At 41.4% G+C, this 13,261-nt stretch overlaps 1 protein-coding gene across 5 annotated transcripts in view; it reads right to left on the minus strand.

Moving 5' to 3' along the window:
• Nucleotides 1–11,790, minus strand: part of CALD1 (caldesmon 1) — a 206,054-nt gene extending 194,264 nt beyond the window's left edge. For 3 of the 5 annotated variants that reach the window (XM_065632208.1, XM_065632226.1, XM_065632191.1), the window contains exon 1: nucleotides 11,597–11,790. The gene's annotated coding sequence lies outside the window, so the exon portion shown is untranslated. The remainder of the gene's footprint in view (nucleotides 1–11,596) is intronic. The other 2 variants (XM_065632253.1, XM_065632244.1) reach the window with 1 other exon arrangement.
• Between the last annotated feature and the right edge of the window lie 1,471 nt (nucleotides 11,791–13,261).

A 13,261-nucleotide genomic window follows, 5' to 3' on the forward strand; every position in this document is an offset into this window, starting at 1 on the left:
AAATCTCATCACAAATCCTCTGAGTAATAGGGCCTCTAATTCATGCTCACCACTGTGAATCTGGCAAAGCATTACAGGTAGCAGAAGTCATTTCTGTCTGATGGCAGAACATTATCCTATGAGAAGCAAGTTGGTGATCTCAAACCAGTTCTGTAAGAACACATTTCTGCATCACCACTGGGAACAATTAGCAGCTGTATGAACCAAGGGACACCAGCTTCTGCTGCACTTTTTCTGTGGACAACATAATTAGCTTTGACTCAGATGACAGTGAACAGTAAGACCCCTATAACAGACTGAGAAGAGACTTGTAACCCCTCTCCATAAGACCTCGTTTTAAACAAGCAGATAGGGCCATTTAAAACATCCCCCGTAACTCACTGCCTTCTCCCCCTCAATTTTGGCCTACAGATCAAGCTTAATTACCATCATTCTGCTTTCCTTCAAGACCTCAAGTAAAAATGAAGGTTAACACTACAAAACTACGTGGTCTTAAAATGTTTTCCCTCCATACCTGGCAGTGCACAGCATCCCACTGCAAACCACATTACAATGAACATTTATGCCATGCACCTGTAAATATCACCATTTCAAAGACTGAGCAAAGCAAAAAGCATTCTAAACCAGTCTTTACACTGGTGGGAAGTCCTGCTAAAATCAAGGGAGTTGTGTTAAAATCTAACACTAAACCACAACATTTCAAAGCTCACACTGCTCGGGCTGCAGACCTTGATTCCAGACATGCCTGTACCTCAGGAGCTGCCGTACAGGAAAGCAGTGAGCAGGACCACCAAAATGCAAGAAGCAAGAAACCAAGATGACAAAACCTGTCTCCCTGGCCTTTTTTCACTATTAATCAATACCTGCCATGTCTTCAACTGTGTTTCCTCATACACAGAGCAACGGCAAAGCCTATTTATCTCACAGTTGCAGACTGTTGCTGTAGTACTCAAATATCCTGCTTGTAAAGTAACATCTCTGCTAAACTTTAAGAACTTTTAAAGCTCTTCTCCCTTCTTGAGACTAAAGCTACGCTTTCAAAAGAGCACAGCAGCCTTCCTACAATTTTGCAAGATTCAGTGAAGCTGAAGGCTAAGCTTGAAGGAGGATGTAATATTGCACAATTCTGAAGAGAGGTTTGACTCCAGAAATACATGGTTCTGATTTCATTGCTTGCTTCGATAGTTTCAAGGGAGAATAACTGCACATGTGGTGCTTTTGTCTGAGCTGGCCTCACAATAGTCAACACCACCTCTCTTTTGATTTGATATGGTTGAAATTAAGAAGAAGAAATACCCTGAAGCTCCCTGCAGACCACTCTTATTCTGCCATATTTCCAAACCATCTCATCAAGGAAACATCAAAAGTCCAGTATGAAACAAACTCAGCCCAGCACTTAGAAAAATGAGATAATTTCTTAGCTCTCCCTGGCATGTTACCCCTACAGTTCATTTTCGATTTACACTGGTGCTACTCAAAGCAGAATTTGGCCCCTTCTCCTAGGTGGCCTGACGCATTTACTGCAACATGCAGATATGCCATATATTTTTATGTGTATGTAAAGCACATTGCCTAAATTAAAATCCTCACCCAGAGAGTTTCCCTAGGTCTCTGTCTGGCTTTGGCCCCATTTACTCCTTTGCAAATGGAAAGCAGTTCCATCAAAATCAGTGAGGTAACACCGGTATTAAACTGACGTGAGATCATGTCCAAGCCATGGTGCATAATAAAACCAGCTGCCATTAACTTTTCTACAAGTTTCCATTCATTAGAGGTTTTTTTGCTTGAATTCACATGAGCAATATCCATGGGCCAAGAAACACATTTTAGAATGATAGCTATTTCCCCTTGCTAAAAACTAGAAAGTGCAGCAAACTATCCCAATCCTCACCGAAAAACTTCAGCTTATTGTATTTTGCTAATAAACAGAGGTGTTTATGGACAAAACACTTGTGAATATGCTTTAGGGAATCATCATGCACTGCCTAGAGGAAAGCGACAAGATGACCTAATATATCATTTCCAGTTTTTCATTTTTAGTTTCGTGTTTGGTTTTGTGGGGGGCTTTTTGTTGTTTTTTGGTTTGTTCTGTTGTGTTTTGTTGGTTGGGGTTTTTTATGCTTATAGCTTCTGGTATTTAATTCTAAATCAGGGAAAAGCCTTGAATGTAAATATTTAAATTCGGCCTCAGTGACCTGGAAGCACTGAACAAAGATTGATGAAACCAGTTCCATGCCTACTAATGCCAACAGCCTTTCCATCAGTGCCTTTCCATTGCCCTGAAGAGTCACAGGGCAGACAGAAATAACATACTTGGATTATAATATTTTTTCCAGTTCATCACACCGGTCTCCAGGCTTTCAGAACAGTATAATTGTATTTTGTCATATCAGTCAGATTCATAGTCTGTCACTACTTCAATTTGCTCATTTATAATGAAACATATTTCCTACACATATAGTGAATTCCAGAGATGAACTGATCTTTATCAGGTACTCTGATACAAAGGGAAACAGACCACTGCTCCCTCCACTCTTGTTAATATTACTTTTGCTATATATTGACTCCAAGAAAGGAGCTCACATGTATTATAGAAGGTAGTGAACAGGAAAAAAATTCTGCCTGTTTTGGAAAAACAATGAGGTTGTTAGAGCAGATGGCCCAAGAATGACAACCAATTTTTTGGTCTCACAGGTGAAGCAATAAACATCTTTACTGACACAAGTGGCACAACAGGGAAGGGTGTTGTTCTAAAAAACTTTAACACAAATCAAAAAACTTATCTTGTAAAATGATGGCTTTGACAGCCTTTACTGAAGGACCCCAACAAACAAAGGGAAGGGGAACTTCCAGCCGTGGCCAATGCAGAGAAGCGGAGTTAAACAACATGAGTTTCTGCAAAGCTTCTCTACAGGTAGCCAGAATAAAATTGCACAAACACAGAGACTGGCCACAAATCACTTAAAGGAGGGGAAAGCAGTGGAAAAACTACTCCAAAGCATGCATCATTTACACTTTCCTCTTTTAAGAGGAAAAAGAAAAACAAAGCAGTCTCACGTCTTCCATTTGGACTCAAGAAGACCGAAGATGGTAAAACCAGAAGAAATAAAATTATTTTTCAACCATTCAATAATACTTATTGCATTCAATGTGCTTATTATTCAAGGACTTTTTCCAGAGGATCCAGATGTCATTTAAGCAGCTGATATAGTACAAGGTTTCTTACGATTTAAATCCTGAATGAAGAAATATGAAGAAGATTAGATATCTAGTTATTTTGGTCTCCCAGTTGGCTATCCCTGATCCTTCTAAGAGCTAGAAAACAGACATTCACATGTTACTATTGCATTATCCAGCTGTCACAACCTGACAGTGTTTCTTTTGGGCATGTCTTAGCATGACTTCATGATAACTGTCAAATGACATCTCAGAAGTACTACTGTCCAGAGATGAAAAGCAGCAATATCTCAAAATAGGCTTAACTTACATCCTGCCTCTCTTTGACTTAAAAGATTCTGACCTTTCAGATGCAGTTAAGCGAGGCAGTTTCACCTTTAGCAAAAATAATAATTAAAAACCCCCAAACACACCTCTTCTCACTGAAGAGAGGTATCAGACATAAAGGACCACCAAACAGAAAGGTCCATTTTCCTTAACACTAGAAACAGAAGCAGCACTATGTGTCAAAAAGCAACTTTCTGGTACTGAGAAGCCAAACCACTTGAAGGCTGCCAGTCAATAGCTAGCCTAAACTGCCAGGCAAATCTCCTATCAACCCATGGCAGGTCACCTGCAAGAACCTCTACTTTCTTGACATGGGCAAAAATTCATATTACCAGTTACACTTGTTGAAAACTGCAGAGGTACCCAGATGTATGCGAAAGTAGAAGCTGAACCACACCTCTGTCACAGAGCTGTGGTCCTTCCTGGGAGGCACAACAACATTTTGGAGAAGCAGAATACTGGCTTCAAATCCAGCCAGCCTGCCCTGTGGCTGGCTACAACATCCATTTTAACCATGTCAGCACGAGTGGCCTCCAAACATGAGTGACTGGATGGTGTGCAATGAAGCATATAGTTTGGGAGATGAGACTGATCAATCAGCCCTTCTGGCCACAACAATGGGAGTTTTCACCAAAATTACATAGGGATAGATAGGATCCCAGACGTAATCTCTAAACCTACCAATATGACACAAACATCATATTTCTAAGGCAGTCAATGTAACAAAATCAAACAATAAAAACTCCAGAAAGCCTCCAGAGAGAATCTTATGTAGATCCATTGCTGCAGTCACTTAACTGTCTGTTCCCTTATGAAATAAAATGGAACTAGACTGACCATCGGCATCATTTTGATGGCAGAGAGAGTACTAATCCCTAAACAAAATACACTGAAAAGCAAGAATGTAAACACAACTGTGCTCTGATGACTAATGTTGTCTGTGTAGGGTTTCACTGCAGAAACTGATGCGGTGGAAGGAAAATCCCTGAAGGGTGCATGGAGCACTGGGGACCCCTTCTGCAACTCCAAAGCACATTGCTCCCTTCCTCCTCCAAAATTCATCCCTATTCATACACACACACATACATTTCCTATTTGTTTTACTCATATGGTCCCATCACTGTGTCTGAAATACTGGCACTAAATCATTGCTTTTGTTAAAGATAGTGCTTTGTACCTGCTGAGAATAAGATTTTGCTGCTAATCCCAGCCTTTAGTCGTATAAATCCACAATAGATGCACTGAAGACAGAGGAGGTACATTTATATGTACTGGTAGAGGAAATGTCTTTTTCTTGTTTGGGTTGTATGGGGGGAGGAGAGGAAATAGGCTGGCGTGTCTGGTTTTATGGAGGAGGGTTAAGTTGCAAACCAAACTGACTGCAGTTTACAGGATCTAAATCAAGGAATAACAAAAAGATAGTTACAGAGCTTTTAATAACACACAGTGAGGAAAACTGCAAACAAACTGCAAGCAAAAGTTGCTACTTTTCCTTTTTATTGTCATAAGGCATTGCTCCTTGATTGCATACTGTGTCCAGTGAATAAGCCATTTACTATTGTGATTGGAGTGAATGAAGCTCAGACCTTTCCCATATATGGCAGGGCCTTTTAATCACTAAGGAGAAAATGAGCAGTGGAATTTTACTGGCTTTCTGGGTTTGCACTGCCCTCTCTTGTATGAAATATCATTACCCAGTGAATGTTCATTACTGGGATTTTGACCCAATTTCCTGCTGCCGTGATTCTTTAGGAGATGTGTAGAAAGCCAAAGAAAAAGGGACGGCTTCTGATAGCAAGCAGCCCACTGTGAATTCCGAGCAACTCAAGAAAATCAAACAGATATGCACTAAGATAACTGAGATCAGACCAAATATTTTTTAAAAAAACTAACAATATAGTTTAAGTTTACATCACTGTACAGCTGCTGAAAGCAAGATCAGATTCAGGCCAGCTGATGCCCAGGTTAAAAGTTGTCCCTCATTTTCACCAATGCAGCAGAAAACAGACGATGTTTTAAGTTACTGCGGATAGTGGTAGCAAAATTCTCAGCTGGCTGACTTTTTTTCTGTGTAATATACATTAGACACAGAAATGCTTGGCTCGGTATCGTCTGGATTGTCTAAACACTCTTATTCATATTTACAGCAATTAAAATGCTGCACTTCAGTCTTTATAATCCAAGTTTTGTTTGAAGTGGCAAAGCAACAGCTGTGGCTTATCAGACATCTGAATGAAACCCCTCATTTTCATAGCAGGGGTGTGGCTCTGCATATGGGACTAAGCTGTTCCCAAAGCCATAAAATGAAACAAATTCTCTCCTCTCTGAGGACTCAGGGGTGCAGCAGTCCAAAGCCTCCCATGAAGGATGCTGACTAGAGGCCTCCTGCAGCACCACTAAGTTAAGCGATGCAGGTAAACAAGAGCTGACCAAACTCTTTCCCAGATCTCAGAGCTAATCCAACCCACTCCCATTTCTACACATTGCAGCCAAGTTCTAGGACTTTCTTTTCCAAACCTACAAGCTTTAACTAGGCCTGAGCAAAGCCAGATTTTCCCCTGGCTCAGTGGCTTTCAGAGAAAGTAGATTATCACTAGGTCATTAGGAAGATGCAGACAGAAAGTCCTCAGCCTTTACTCCATCTGCAGCTGATCCCAAAAGGCCGAGCAGAAAATTGTCCTCAGAACAACTGCTGGTATTAGAAGGTGATTATCTATCTGAACTATCAAATAAGCACTATAAAGGTGAGGAATTTTTTAAAAAGTCCTACCTTTGCTCCTGGGATGAGAGAAAGACTTTACCAGGGTGAACACTGTGGTTCAAAAAAAAAAGTAGAGGCAGGGAGGAGGACCATTTCACCATTAGGGAGCTCACTGTCAAAGAAAAGAATGAAGCGGGAAAAGGGTAGTAACATGCCTTAGGCAGTCAGAAAGAGAACGGGGAACATCAAAGCCTTGCAAATAAGAAACAAACAAGGGTCTGATCAGAGAGAGACTCCTTCACTTGGGCAGAGCTCCCTTTGAAGATGACTGGAATCCAACTGGCACAAGTCTGCAGGACGGAACCTTGACTTCTGAAGGAGCACAGGAACCGCTGCTCCTGTGATCACTCAGCAAGGGTTCATCCAGCCCTGCACAGCTTCTTCCTAGACAGAGCCAGCTGCTTCAGAGAAGGACATAAAACAAGCTGCCAACAAATCACAGGACCTTTGTTTACAGAGCTGTCATAGGTTCAGGCTCCCTTAGCAATTTGATTAATCTTGAACACTAGTTCTCCCTCATCCTAAGTTATTTAACTTTTAAAAGTGCACACAGTGATTTCCAGGCCTCTTAGATCTCCACATAGTTGAAGGAAGAATGGGAGGGTCAGTGCAGGTGAAGAGGAGCGTGCGCACACACATACACACACACACGTATGTGCATGCCTATGTGCAATGAAATCGTCTGTGCATTTAGCAGTACCCCCTCTTTTCATATTTGCTGGCCTACAGAGTTACTCTTCTGAATAGATCCAAAACCAGAGCATTTACAGCAAAACTTTATCTCCACAAATCTATTTATAACCCTTCTATGAGCTAAATTCCAAAGATTTTTTTTTTGCCATTTAAGGACATAAACCAGAAAATGTGCAAACGGGTGGGTTCCACTTTGCTTCACACCCTCCACAGGAAGTCTCATGGGAAATGTTCTTTATTTGTATTCTGTACACAAGAGGGTGTGGAAACATGTAATGTTGTTTCCACTGCCTGAAATCTTTCCCTAATATTTCCCCCACTGCAGCCTGGGCTGGCCTCAGGTGTTACAATTTAAAATGCTCTCATCAACATGAAACTGGACAAGTAAATAAGGTTTAGTAGCTCGCTTAGTAGTTTCTCTTCCAAGCTGATGACACTATGGCAGGCCTGTAAGTAAAAGCTGTCATCCCACATTTTTGGTGCATGTACAACAGCTTCACAGGAAGGCTCTGTCTCGGGTGCAAGCAAGAGCCGTTAAATCTGCAAGCACCCAAGAAATTCTCTCCAAATATGTCAGCTCCGTGTCACTGCTGAGCCTAGCCCATCTTCCACCTCTATCACTGGGCTGCAGGGGTTTTATACCCATGATCTAGAAAAAGTTACTTTCTCGTAGAATACATGTCTGTGTGAACAAACAAACGAACAAATAATGTTGCTTGGAAATCAGTCAAAAATAAGGTCTTAGCCAGTGCTTAAACTTGCCATTTTGGTATTACAAATTCTTTATAAACACTAATGAATTAAGCCTCAGCAGCCCCATGGGCTAAACACAAAAAGGTACAGGTTATCTTTCGCTCAAAGATACAGAAACAGACACACAGTCGATAAGTGACTCACCAGGTATTTATGACCACAGGAAAGGCTGCCTTTTCCACAGGGCAAGCTAGTGATGCTTGGGGAGAGGGATGCAGTAGGCACCTCCCTGCTAGTGCTGGTATCTGCTTGGCAGCCAGGCTGCCAGCCCCACACTGTTTGTCAGCACTAAGCACAGTTCCAAAGAAATAAAACACATGAAAATAAACACTTTCTTATACAGGATGTAAACCATACAGCTAACCAGGGCTAGCAGCTACGTGACAGTGTTATGTGCCCTAACCTTTTTGGTTAATCAAATAAATTTCAAGAAAAATAGGAGTAAGCTCCCCTGAGGGTGGGAGGGATCCCAAATTACAATGTACTGAACGTCCTTCCCTGCTGGGCTAGCTGAACCATACGAAAGCATCAGGAAAGGCAAAAAGAAATTGTTACATAGTTCAACTGTCCTGTGACCTCAGTGTTTCATCCAGAAAGGTCAGATCTAATCTGATCTTCAGATGTCTCTGAGTCAAATTTCAGTCCTAGCCAAATCCTTGACAAACCATTTGGAGGCATGCAGCAGCTACAGCTGCCCAGCAAACACCAGTGCCAAAAGAGTTAAGTGCCACAATGTAGGTAGATGTCTTGTTATCCGTACAGATGCCCCCAAAACTCATTCTTACCAGGTCGTAGGGCTTTAAACCACCCAGGAGCTATGAATAAAACCAGCAAGCCAGCCTCTGCACATGCACATTTCTGAAGGTGAGCACTCTAGTAGGGAAGCAGCTTTCTTGTTACAAGCTGCCAGGGGGTAGGTACTAAGAGACAATTTTTGAAGAATGAAAACTTGCTTTGAAGATAGACTCCCACTCCTTGCAGTCATAGGCCTGTCTGCCTCAGGCCTTCTACACCTGGAGCCCAATCCTGCAAACTCTATATAAAGCTCCTCTGAAAGGCAACGAAAGGTTCACAAGATTGCACTTTCCATTCTGCCCTGTTACCTTTTTTGGTGCTTTCTCTGATACCCAGAAGAGTCCAGACAAGCACTGCAGATGGACAGCTAATGCTGCTCTCTTGGCCCTCTCTTTCTTATGCATATAAGGTTCCCTGTCCCTCTTTGTTCACACGAAGCAATCAAATGTACCAAGTTGTACCCTTGGCAGATAGGGGTTAATAACTCCACTGATCTTTTATACAAATTGTAACTTCATAGCCAGCGAAATAGGTCTCATGCAGGCAACTACTGAGAGTTATCTTAAACAGCCCAAGGGCATTCAAGTGCTATTTGTCCTCGAGGAAGGAAGATCCACAGGCTCATGCTTTTCTGCAGTGAAAAGATCACCCCCATAGGCAGGGGCACTCCAGCTGTATGCAGAGAAGGGTGAAACAAGGAGTACTTCTTGATAGATCCTCCCTGTCATCTTTCTCTTCATATGATAGAAACTATCTGTCAGGTGGCAGCCAGCAAAAAAGCATTGCTCTATCTTTCTAGCCTCACCACCTGGAACCAATAGCACGGTGCCCTAACCTTGTGCGCATCCAGGCAGATGCTGACCAGCACACCTCCATACCATGTGTGACCCCATGAGACTTTGAGGAATAATAAATTTTCTCATCTTAATGCACTCCTATTTTCCCTCTGACATCAGCCAGAGAAAATACGGCCCCCTTTTCCTTTCAAATCATCTAGCTTTCAGTGTCATTATTGCATTGTGTATCAGTGTTGGGCAAGAAACAAAAGCACAAGGGCAGTTACCCCTTTCTCAGGCTGCTGTGTGTCAGAACAACGTTGTGAGCGTATGAAGTAGCAATTGTGGAAAATCCCTTATTCTCCTAATTCATGCTTACATCACTCACTGTCAAAGCATATTCAGAATACATAGGACTCCCCTTGCGTCAGATTCTGCATCTGTTAATGATGGTATTAATTTCACCAAGACTAGTCCTGTCAATTAAGGCTGTAGAATTGATCCTCTTGTCATTGCATGCTGCAACAAAGAGGAGTTTCAATTTAGCCTCTTGTACACAGGTATCTTATGTGACGTTTCTCCTCTGCCATCATGATTTAAGTATTACATTCATGTGTGTAGGTTTTATTGACTAAGATACCTGCCTGTCAGAAAGCCTCCCAAATGTGTTGAGAATAGTTAAAACCCACTTTACCTTAAAGGCAATTTAATTAAGCAAATGGGCCACTTACTTCCTTGAAGCATCACTCCATTTGTAATTTATATTAAAGCAGTCCATTTCATTGGTTTTGGTGTATGCAGTTTTAGGACTCCATCCTCTCTCTCCATCGCAGGAGAAAAGGGTATGAAACTTGTTTGCAGTTGCATATGCTCACAGAGAACCTACTGCTACGTTTAATGACGCAGAGAAAGAATGGATGCAGGGTCCCGGGGCTCTTTGATAGCAAACCATACAGGCACAAGCATGCACAGTATGGTACCTAAAATAGACAAATTATAACAAATGCACAGTTCTCACAAAAGAAACACACTGCCTCCTTATTTTCTTTGAGCTGCTGCCAAGGAGGGAATGTGTTATTTTCACAAATTATTCTCCTGCACGCCTTTTAGCAAGGGAAGCCTTCTCAGCTAGGTGAAATTGCATTAAAACTGCATACTCTGAAAATAAATACTCCTCTGAAAACAAATACTCCACAAAAAAGTATTTTTAAAACAATTATCTTGACCTTTCTTCCAAACAATATATGATGTCTAAGAAAAATGAATTCTGTTGCTGAAAGTCTGGCCAGAAGTTACTTGTTTGACCAGTGACTGCTGCTCCCAAGTATCCATCTGCAGCTAACTTCATCCTTCCCTTCTTTTTCTCAGCTCTTTCTCTGAGAAATTCCCTGCTATGCAGGAGATCATGCTATCAGCAGCCAGCCTTGCACAATGCTTTCAAACTGTCTGAGCATGTCAAAGGAGCTGGGAAGGGGAGCCTGCTTGCTGGCTCTCCGCAGCAGCGCTCTGACTGACACAAACACAGACCCGGACTTTTTAAGAGCTCCGGTCCCACCCAAGTGCATTTTTCCCCCGCTTTTAACAGGAAAGACAACTTCACAAAAAAACATTCTGGCAATATGCTGCTGCCCATGTTGAAGGCTGAAGACAAAAACGGATGCCGTCTATTGTCAACAATACTTCTATGAAAGGCTGCCATGACAGACATCTGCTTCAGCAAGTATCGGATCAGTGAGTGACATTAACCAGAGCTTTACTGTATCTCTATCAGTTACGCCAGGAGACTGCCTTTACTGTCAGGCTGCCCTGAAAGCCCAGGTATTAAATTGCAAAATTAAAAGCAATTCACCAGCCGTTACCACACTAAAAACATTTTCATTGTAATTCCTTTTCCTTTTTTTTTTTTTTAAAAAAAAAAAGGAAAAAAAAAGGGAAAAAAAAAAGGACAGATGGGTTATTGCTCCACTAAGAAGCGTGCTGCGCGATCTCACACAGAGAGGGACCGGCACAGATCCTGCCCTTCAACCAGAGCCTTGTACCTGCACCTCCGCATTAGGGTCCGCTGGGGTGGGTGAGCATGCACCCCCTCTACCCGCCCAGCACAGATATCTCCCTTAGTTCACCACAAACATCTGGAAAGGAGGCAGAGGGGGTGGGGGTGGCATAGAGACAGGAGGGGAGGAAAAATAGCATCTGACACTTTCACACTATTTCCACGACTCGTTAGATTTCGCATGCTGCTTAACCTCTAGTCATAATGCAAATGCAGTCAGACCAGCTCACTCCCAAACAAATACATATCTTAAACCCTTACCTCTGCAGCTGAAAAGTTTTCAACTAGTAGGAAGGAAATGAATAACTGGCTGCTTGGGCAGGAGCACAGCAAGAAAGGCACACCAGCAGCCTCACACACAGCCCTATTCAATAAAACTACAGCTTTTCCTTGGCCCCTCCCAAAAGTCAATGCTAAGTGAATACATATCCCTTATGTTTACAATTGGCAGGCAGCAGTATGCATTGTCCTCAATTTATTCTAATAGGCAGCCAATGACTACGCACAAGCCAAGGTGGGTTCAGCTTGCCTGCAGAGATGCCTGTCATTCCCTAGGCATGCTCAGGAAGCCACTCATCAGAAAACCAAGACCTAAAAAGCTCCGAAAATTCGTGCAAGCTGCCAAAACTGTCTTGCTACATGCCCTTTTTTGGTTATCCTTAGCAGGGCCTCTGAAAGTAAATCCTCTGTCAGGAACAATCATAAGAAATGTTAATCTTGGAGAAAGAGGCTGTCTTGTTGAACACAAATGGAGCTTAAAAAAGGAAATACACTGAATGGAAAGGGACACAGTAAACATATTTACTTTTTACACCAGTTAAGAGAAAAAAAAAATCAAATAAATGATTTCACCATAGCTAAACTTCATTGTATTTTTTTTAACGAGGACCACATGTAAAAGGGAACACAAACACTCTGCTGTGCAAGCTTGATTCTGCAGAGAGACACCAGTGGGAAAGGCACATGAAAAATGAGTTGGCCGGCTTTGCAGACCGTTCCCATTTCAAATAGTAGAACAGAAGTTACATACAGAATATCTGTGTTCTGAAAAATAATTTTTAAAAGGCATTAAAAACTTTGACAAAGATCCTTAACAAGTTTGAATAGTTCGGTAAACAGGTTTAGTTTGTAAGTATATAGTTATTTATCTAGACATTAAAACTCGTTCCTTTACTATAAGAATAGCCCTATGTCTACATATGGTGACCAATACTTTTCACTGCCTTTCAATACCATAAAGTAAATGTAGATTAATTTTTATAATTTTTGCTTGGGTTTTTGTTTTGTTTTAGTGATTGCACACTGCTGATAGCTTTCCAAATTATGCACACAGCTTACCAAAACAAAAGAACAGACACAGACATGCTAGAAACAAATGAGCCATATAAACTAATTAAGAAAATATGAAAATAAATATGAAAATTATTGCTTCGGAAAACATAGCAGTACATAGATGCTAACACATGCATGTACCAGCCACTAAGCAAGGCTGCAGGAGAACTGCTGACTGCTCTAAGAGGACAGGATTGCAGACCAGGAGATATTATGCAGATTCATATTTGACAATAAGATATACAAAACCAGTTAGGGGGAAAATATGCGTAAGATGACTTTACAGCAGAATGGGTAAACTATTTTAATGCCTTCCTGGTCTTTTTTTCTGGTCACTGGGCCCCACAGATTTAGTCACGTGTAATGCAAGAAGGATTGGGTCCACAGAGAGTAAACTAATCTTTATAACATGAAAAAAAATTCTAATTGATCCAAATCTATGCAGATTTACAGCAAGCAATCATAATTATTCCAGTGTCATTTTAAATTTCTCAGCTTAATTAGATGAAGTAAAAAAGTGGTGCTTTGTTTTTGGAAAGCACCTTTGTTTGTTTATTTTAACAACCTTTTGGGAACTTCATCTCATGCTAGACA

Source organism: Caloenas nicobarica, chromosome 1, assembly GCF_036013445.1.
Source record: "Caloenas nicobarica isolate bCalNic1 chromosome 1, bCalNic1.hap1, whole genome shotgun sequence".
Lineage (NCBI taxonomy): Eukaryota > Metazoa > Chordata > Aves > Columbiformes > Columbidae > Caloenas > Caloenas nicobarica.